The sequence below is a fragment of the Paramormyrops kingsleyae genome, unplaced genomic scaffold, assembly GCF_048594095.1.
Source record: "Paramormyrops kingsleyae isolate MSU_618 unplaced genomic scaffold, PKINGS_0.4 ups33, whole genome shotgun sequence".
NCBI lineage: Eukaryota > Metazoa > Chordata > Actinopteri > Osteoglossiformes > Mormyridae > Paramormyrops > Paramormyrops kingsleyae.
In genome coordinates, this window is record NW_027325971.1 from 896,561 (window position 1) to 903,219 (window position 6,659).

Sequence of the window (6,659 nt, forward strand, 5' to 3'; positions counted from 1 at the left end):
CTAAACTTGGGTTTACTTTACTCATAAAAAGTAATATCCCAATTTACCCAAACGAGTGAGTACAAATATTGATTTGAAATATTAATTAATGTTAATATTAAAATTTATTAATATTAATATTGAAATATTGATTTGAGTAAATCTTATAGGATAGTACTGTGACAGTGGGTAGACTATAGCTTTATTTATTTAAAATGTTTCTTAGAATTGGTATAAAGTCAACCCAAAAAAGTGAGTGCAAATTGTTACATCATTCAATCTGAGTAAATTCTACAGTTTATTTTTTTCCAGTTCATGTACAGAATTACAGTACATTACAGTATTTTATCAACAAGGTTCTCATAAATATTGCCCAGAAAGCGTTTTTTCTACAGTATTGTACTATTTTAAACAGTATGTTACTGTAATAATGTCACTGTTTATTACAGCAGGGGTGCAGATTGAACCCATGACCCTGGAGGCGTGAGGCTATAGTAGGAGCAACGGGCCACTATTCATACTGTGAGAAATGATGTATTTTTAATCATACATTGTAACTGATATGTCGTTACACTGCTTGTGTATGCTTTGCACCTTGCCTTTCTCCCTTACTTGTGTTTCTTGTTCTCCACACCTTGTGAGCTTCAACATGAATTGATTGATTGTTTTTTTTAATAAGGCCCCAGGTTAGTTAGGTCCAGTCTCCTGGAAAATCACTAGAATGTGTCCTTGCCTTTGGAAGCTAAGAGCGTCTTATTTTCAGGGAGAGCCCTGTAATATTTAGTTTAATAAATTATTTTTATTGATAAACCTTCATACTGATAATCCTCTTGTAGTGGTCCTAAAAGAAAACATGACTGAAGATATTATCCATTTTAGTAGACACATTTCACGATTCAGTAACCTGACTTGTCCAATAGATGGCAGTGTAGTACTTCGACTAAGACGTGCTATGGAAATTGCCGGTAAAAACGGAAAGCTGGTTTTCCATTTTAAACGTTTGTCTGACTGAAATGACCACATGTTGTACATATGTAATCGTACTATACATCTAACCTTCAGCGTTGTATTACCTACCTTAATTATCTGCAGCAATAAAATATGTACGCGTAATTGGACAGCTGCAAGTTAAGCAATCTGTCTGATTTTACATTGAAGTAGGCATGGACGCAGGAGAGACCTGTGAATAAGCTTAAAGTATACATAAAATATGATAAAATAATACATATTTTTAAACATTTAACTGGATAACGACAGCTTCACAGTACTTATATAACCCTGCACAATTTCGAATATCATCACAGCTCCCTGAAAATTAACAGCTATCATTATAGTACAAATAAGCAGTTATCCAGACATCCCGACTCTCCGGGAAGTTCCGGGAGTCTCCCACATATTGACAGCGACTCCCTGATACCCGCAAATTGAATAAAATATCCCGGAAAGAAGAGGAAGTAAACAAGAGCATGCACGCGAGACAGTAGTGTGTGCATCGCGCACTCGAGAGACGCGCGCGTACGACGGAATGAGCGAGAGAAAGAGAGAACGTGCATATATGTGTGGATCCCTGCGTGTGTGCCTGTAGCCCGTGCTAGACAGACAGCATCCTGATTGGTTTACTTAGCAAATTAAGCCATTCAGATTTCAATGTGGGCGGGCTTCTATTTAACTTCTCGAGGACCGAAGTTATCGGTTCAGTGGAGCATCATGACAGACGGAGAGTGCCCCAAAAAACGGAAGTATAAAACGCATTTCACTTCAGAAAGTGTATCCATGTTTAATAAGGATGAAAATAATGACAGTGTTGCGTGCTGTACTGTTAGCAACAGTGATTTCAGCATTGCTCATGACGGTTTAAACGACTGTAAAATGCATGTTGAGGTGAGTTTAACAAGTGTCATTTCATGTGCTGTATTATTCAGGTCTACACTAGTTAGATACTTGGTTAGTTGCCAATGCTGTCATGAAAGACTCCTTGAACACTTTTGTAACGTAGCAATGGAATATAATTAAGGAATTTGCATAAATGGTAAAATAATCTACTTATATTATTGTCAAAATAATACATAATATTGACCTTCGTAATTTAGTGCGCTGACTAGAGGAAATTAATGAAGAAATTAAACTGTGAAATCAAGTTTATTGGAGTTACATCTCACTCCTTGTCGGGCGGTTGGGGGCACCTCACTGAACTGAGTTTTTGCAGGTTGGGATGTCTGAATTATTCTACCTTAGGGAAGGGAGGGGGTCCTGGCTGTGAAAGTTGGGGGGCGGCGGCAGACGATCTCAGAGGCAAACTGCTGTCCACCCAAAAATGCAGGCCCCTCATGTAAGATCACATCCACCCAAATGTTCCAACCCCAGAGGCAAGCTGCTTTCAACTCAACCCCCTGACCCCAGAGGTAAGCTCACTTCCACCCAAAGACCCTGATCACAGAAGTAAGCTGACATTCACCCAAACCCCCAGCCCCCAGAAGGAAGCAGCCATCTATCTAAACGACCTACCCCCAGAGGTAAGTTGACATCCATCCAACTGCCTTGATCCTAGGCGAAAGCTGCCCCGGTACGTCTAGGTGGTGACACTCCATCCTACAGGGTTCACGTGATGCACTTTCCTGAAGCACACAGAGGACACTTCGGGTTTTAGGTAAGTGTGCTTTGTTTTTCTGTGTGTGTGTTTTATTTGGTATGGATTTTATTTAATGGCACGTAAAGATTTTATTGAGCACTGTTTTGGTTGATCACTGTAGCACTTATTCATCAATATTAACATTATTAACATTTATTAGCATTTTATTTGATCTGTTGTGCTGTTTATTGTGCGATTAACCTATTTCATTCCCAAGCTTACTGATTTTATGTGTTTTGGGAAGGTGTATGATGCCGTTTTAGCCCGACCCTTGTGCAGAGTAGGGCTGCACGATATTGGAAAAAAATTACATTGCGATATTTTTTTCCAAACGATATATATTGCGATATTGAGAGCCATCAATCCAGGCTAAAGTCAATAATTACCAATAATTACATATTAATAATTTCACTAATAAGCAAGCTTCATTACAAGTGACAAAAAGGTTACTTAATATTTTATTCCAAAATTCGAACATTTCTGTAAACACAAAAGCAGAACACATTTTTAAATAAAACAGCAGCTTTACACCAACCCCCCTGATTGATTTACAACAATATAACTTAAAATAAATATATTTTTTATAAAACAACTTATAAGCATTTTGGTTCACAATCTTTTAAGTCAACTTTTCTTAGCCAAAGTGCCAAAGTAAAACAGTGTTGGTGTTGGTCATCATAATCATGGCTAAATATATGAAATAAACAAAATGAAATAAAATTTTTATATATTTTGTATTAAATCTTCTAAACAGATTAGAGAACATATTCCTGTAAACAGAAAAGCTGAACACATTTAAACAGCAGCTTTGCAACACCAACCCCCCTGATTGGTTCATAACATAACTTAAATATATATTTTTTTATTTGCTTTGCTAACTCAAGGTTTTCAGCTAAGAATACAAGTCTATCAACTAGAGGTCGACCGATATATCGGGCCGATATTTAGCATTTTTTAATGTATCCGCATCGGCCGATATCCGAGTGCACTACGCCGATTTTCAGACAGGCACGTCTGCGGGCAGCCCAGTGTTATTGTTGCTGTGGAACACGTGACCCATGCTGCCTTGTGCAGGGCCACAGCCAGAAGTTTTGGAAGAGTCCTGGGATAAAACGGTAAGGCTTAAATTCTGATCTTTCAATGACCTGTTTATTTAAGTAGTTTGCTATGAAATGTTGCTTTAAAAGAAAACGCGAATTACGCTATTGGGAACTGGGGTAATGATAATGAGCCTTCAACCAACTGTAGCTTACAGGTAACATTAAGGATCATTGATTCTAATAGAGTTCGTTTTGTGCGCTTATTGGTGGGCTCACAGACGTTTTTTAATCGTTAAAAATCATTTTAGTTGTTAACATTTTAATTATTACCATATCTGCCCGATGTTATCAGTTACGTTTTTTTTCTTGTGTCGGAGAGTTTCACTCTGTGAGTGTGTGGGGCGGAGCAGGCAGCTCTCAAATACTGCAGCGTGTGTGAGAGTTGCGTTACTCTGCCCTGATCACAGACAGCGCCGTCCTCGGGAGACACAGAGCTGCTAAGAACAATGCATGGCGGAGAAAAGTGTTTGTTCGAAAGCCTGGTTACCATTTACTTGAGCTGATGCTGACAATGGTCCTTCTGTGCAACTTTTTTTCATTTGAGACCGGAGATTCAAACAATTTGTCAGACGTCTAGATAAAAAGTGCATGACTTTGCGCAGTTAGTTTCCTCATTAAACATGTCTGTCCTTTATACGGGCTTATACGTAGACAACGTCACAATCACTAGGGGCTTATGTTGTCCTTGCATACAAGGCTGTGCAATACGACAGTTATTTTATTTTATTTTCCGGGATCACTAGATTCTGATTGTGAATTTGGCTTTAAGCTATCTGTCTGCTAACAACAGAAACAACATGTTAGTGTACACTACTCATCATACCATGATGCACTTAGTGTTTTTTTTTTCTTCAAAATGTATTAGAGTGTAATTGTTTTAATGTGCATGGAATACTGGAATTGTAGAATGAATTGAAGATGAAGGTACTATAATAAAAATTCTAACCTTGCATTTATTCTTCTGTTTTAGTAATTGCTGTCTGATGGCTGAACAAAAATCTAATCCTGTATGGCAGCATTTCACAAAGCCAACACCAGGAAAAGCCAGGTGCAATATCTGCAGCAGACTGGTGAGCTTGGGAGCTGAAGAATGAGTTTGCTGCTAAAGAGATTCTGATGCTGCTATCTTTATTGTTTATAAGTTTAAGTTGTTTATAAGTTGTATTGTGTTTTTGTTATTTAAGTTTATATTTAAATTTACACAAGTCAGTATTCAGTAAATGCTAAGTTGAGAAATTTTGTGTATCGTTTGTTATTATTAATGTGATATTTTATCATGCAAATAGAGGGGAAAACGTCCAATTTTCGGCCAAAAAATATCGGCAGCATATAATGGCCATCGGCTGACCCTGACTCCTAAATATCGGCATCGGCTATTGAAAAACCCATATCGGTCGACCTCTACTATCAACCTTTGCAGGCTTGAGACAGGTTCGTTGGCAAGTGACGATGTTGCCACTAGTACTGAAAAGTCTCTCTGACGGCGAGCTTGTCGCAGGAATACACAGGTTTTTGCGGGCAAGTCTGGCGAGATGAGGAAAGCTTAGTTTGTGTACTTTCCACCATGCAAGTGGATCCTCCTCTTTGTCTATTGGAGGTGTTAGCAGGTAAGTGTTTAGCTCTGCTTCCAAAGCATCCTTTAGGGTCAGAGAGGAATCACCCTTTGCTTCAGTTTCTCTCTGTTTAAAGAAGCTTCCCAATGACTTCTTTGCTTTCTTTGCCTGGGGTGCACTGGTAACGTTGGGCTCCACGTCAGTGCTGCAGCTTGATTTCTCCTGGCATTCCATCATCTGTGATACCACTCTGGCCTTAACTTGGGTCTTCTTGTCTGCACTGATGAAGTCTATCTTGAACCGGGGGTCCAAAAAATATGCCATATCTAGCAGCTTCTGAGTATCATCATCTTCGTATTTCTCATTGAGGTAGTCCAGCATCTTCATCTTTATGTTCTTGGTCAGGTCTGTGTCTTCCTCTCGCATTTCCAGTAGTGAAGTGTTGAAGAGCTGAAGAACTGGCTTTACAAAGGAGACACTGACGTATTCATCGCCTGAAAGTGCATCGGTGAAATCCAGCATTGGGCCCAGTGACTTGCTTACAGACTCCAGCACATCTATATCTTGCCAGGTTGGAATTAGATGCCGCAGCTTCTTGTCTGCAGACAGGACCTGAGTTAAAGCCTGCTGCTGCTCTAATATCCTGCTGATCATCATCTGTCTGGAACCCCATCTTGTTTGGCATTCTGAGATGAGACAATGTGATGGTAGATTGAGTTCCTTCTGGACTTTTGCCAGGGCATCGCTGGCCTTCCAGCTGTGAGAGAAGTGGCTCACCAGCTTCTTGCAGACTCCTGTAGCACGATCATTGCGGCCATCCTTTTTCACTGCATTTTCTAAGCGGAGAAAACAAACAAAACATTGCGAACTTTAATTATTGAAGCACACTGTTTTATTTCAAACAATAAATGAAGAGCTCTTTTCCAAAACGCGATAAACGGCAATAATAATTTCCTTGTTTAAAATGTACTGCAAGATGCAGTTTCTTTCCAAACCCCAATAAGCACCGAACTTAATTTTAGCCTAGTGAACGTTCTCGCAATCCAACGTGGCTGCGCTCCTAACAGATGTTTGTTCATTAGGCTATAATTCCTCAAAATAAGTAAAAAAATCTTATTCTTTCTCTCTCTCTCTCTCTCTAAGTTTTCGGTGCTGATGCAGGACGCGTTCATGTAAACGGCACCTAAAAGCTGTCACAAAGAACCAGCAAAAGTAATGATTAGGAATATGTAAAATATTGCAATGAGACATTTTAATTGTTTATTAATAACTGCGAACATGAAAAATAAAAGACAAAAGACTTTTAAAAAAAGACAACCATCAATTTTTGGGAAAAATGGATGGATTTATAGCGTTTTGAAAAGAAAAAAAAATTACTTTGAATTTTTCAACAACAAT

At 38.8% G+C, this 6,659-nt stretch overlaps 1 long non-coding RNA gene across 1 annotated transcript; it reads left to right on the forward strand.

The window, feature by feature from the left end:
• Window positions 1-2,564: 2,564 nt before the first annotated feature.
• Window positions 2,565-4,944, forward strand: LOC140585596 (uncharacterized). Its single transcript, XR_011987540.1, has 2 exons — window positions 2,565-3,723; window positions 4,679-4,944. It is a non-coding gene; the product is annotated as an uncharacterized lncRNA (long non-coding RNA).
• The last annotated feature ends 1,715 nt before the right edge of the window (window positions 4,945-6,659 follow it).